This window comes from Vespa mandarinia, chromosome 6 (genome assembly GCF_050613455.1).
Source record: "Vespa mandarinia isolate Hongniang chromosome 6, ASM5061345v1, whole genome shotgun sequence".
NCBI lineage: Eukaryota > Metazoa > Arthropoda > Insecta > Hymenoptera > Vespidae > Vespa > Vespa mandarinia.
Genome location: NC_140815.1, coordinates 1,770,001 through 1,772,500, shown reverse-complemented (window position 1 = coordinate 1,772,500; position 2,500 = coordinate 1,770,001). Strand labels below are relative to the sequence as shown.

General features: G+C 38.4%; 1 protein-coding gene across 11 annotated transcripts in view; it reads right to left on the bottom strand.

The window, feature by feature from the left end:
* dati (zinc finger protein datilografo) overlaps positions 1 to 2,500 on the bottom strand; it is a 91,871-nt gene that overhangs the window by 45,463 nt on the left and 43,908 nt on the right. The window lies entirely within an intron of this gene.

Below are 2,500 nucleotides of genomic sequence, written 5' to 3'. Positions count from 1 at the left end.
AGGAGGAATTATATAAGATACCGGAAAGAGTATACGCGGCTTTTCTTCTCCGTCTTCTTACCGAGCATCCGTCCGAGCGGTAACGATCGTTTCTGGATGCAGAACAAGATCTTCAACCCTTTTCTCAACGACGCTTCTCGCCACTTAACGGGCATTTCGTCGAGACCTTTTTTTCTCTTTCTCTCTCTTTCTCTCTCTCTCTCTCTCTCCTCTCTCTCTCTCTCTCTCTGTCTCTGTCTTTCTCTCTGTTCGTCTTGAAGGAGCGACGAAGACGACAACGTTTGGGTCATTAGGCAGCCTCGCTCGACTCGATGGCGATAGACCAGGGGCTGTAGAGGAAAGAGTGAGAGAGAGAGAGAGAGAGAGAAAGAGAGAGAGAGAGAGAAAGAGAGAGAGAGAGAGAGAAAGAGGCCGAGGAAAAGGGGTAAAAATTAATGTCTCAGAACGAACGTTTCGGGCCGAAACGTCGAGTGGATCCGGTCGAAGTTCTGATGGCTCTCCTCGCGTCTTTACGATTTTTCATTGCGAGCCATTTGTTCGAAAAGATTTTACCAAAGCCGAGAGAGTCATTCTCGTGTACGTCGCGTTAACGTAGTAACTACGTAAGTAAGTGTTCAATGATGCGATATCTTTTTAAAAATACTAAAATGACGATTTTAAGCTACTTTGAACGATATTTAGATAAGAATTACAGCGTTAATGTCTTTTTGTAAATTTAACGTCGATACATTTAGAAGTTTTGGAAAGTTCGAATCATTACGGTCTTTACCAGAAGAGATTTATTAACTGTCCATCAACGTAATGGAAAATATCTTTTGTTATTCTCAAGATCGAATCTGATAAAGTTTGGTTGTTAAGGAATGAGATCAGAAACAAGATATCGTCGAAAGGTATTGTTGAAAGATTGCATTTCGGAGGATTTTTTTTTCAATTTTATAGAGAAAGAAAAAAAATGAGACTTCTTGTTCTGATAACGTTTCTAAAGTCGTTTGTTCTTAATCTTTTTCTTTTTTCTTTTTTTCTTTTTTTTTTTTTTTTTTTCTTTATCAACTTTTTTCTTCATCGAATTATCAATTTTTCGTGTTATAAGATAAGTTAATAAAAGGCTTTTTGTTTCGATCGAATATCTCGCTTCAATCGTGCCTGTTAAAATGATCGAGATTTTCGGAAGTAATCGTGCGAATGCTTCTTCAACGCGGCGATTTGAATGCGTGTAATTATTTTTCCGCTAGTATGTTCCTAACTATAAAGATAATTACGCGATTAGTTGTTCATCGTGCACGCGTTTCCTCATATGCAGCTGGAGAGTTTGAAAAGGTGTGTATACGCGAGTTTAGGCGAGTATGTATGTATATATATATATATATATATGTATCTATGTGAGTACCTACACGTAGGTAGAGCGTAACGCGAACCTCTTTCGCTCTTTTTCTTTCTCTCTTTCTCTCTCTTTCTCCTTCTTTCTTTCTTTCTCTCTCTCTCTCTCTCTTTCTTTTACACACACACACACACACACATATTAACAAAAAGGCAACGCGAACGAAGTTTCCAACGCGAGATGCACGCCCGACTCGTTTTCTTGTAGGTACGGCCGTATGCCGTATGGCGTCATCTCCTTGCCTCTTTGCCTCCTTGCCTCCCACACATGCCGCACGTAGAAAGTTTACTAGATGGAAATCTATATCTTATTTTACGGTCGACCGTACCCAATATTCTTGACCCGGCGCGGCGGAGCGGCGTGCCGCACCGCCTCCGGCAACTCCGACTATACTATGCTCGATCCGTTAGAAAATGGCCCCCGCGTAAATCTTCCCATCCAAGCTTCCCGCAAGAGATTCGACATGAGCGTTAGATGTTAATGATAAGGACGTGGGATAAACGCGTATCCTCAATATCGACCCTGACGAATTGAAGAAAGTTTCAAGGAAAGTCTTTCGTGACTCTTCAATTTTTATATTTTGAGTATTTTCTATTAATCTTTTTTCTTCTTTTTATTCGTATTTTTTATCGTCCTTCTTTCTTTCCTTCTCCCTCCCACTATGTTCCACTCCATCCTTCGTCCCGTTTTCTCGTATCTTTTCTGGTTTCATCAATTTTCTCTTTTTTCTTTATTTCTTCTTTCACTTTGTTTCGTTTCGTTTCTTTTTGAGTCAAACACTCGAATCATTTAGATACAAATTTTTTATCTCACATTTAATTACTATTTCCTCGATTGAAATGGTTTTAAAATGATCGAGCCGTTGTTTTGATTTTTTATTTCTTTTGTTTACTTTCTTTCTTCCTTTCTATCTTTCTCTCTTTCGTTATTTTCCACTTTCTCACGGGTTTTCTTTCAATTTCAATTTCTATCAAGAAATTAAAAATTCGAGTCGTATCTTCAACATCTTCTTTTTTTTCTTTGACGTTTACGTTCAATAGTTTTTCGTGAGTGAATGTGTATGTGAATGTGGATGTATATATATATATATACACACACACACACACACACATATATATATAT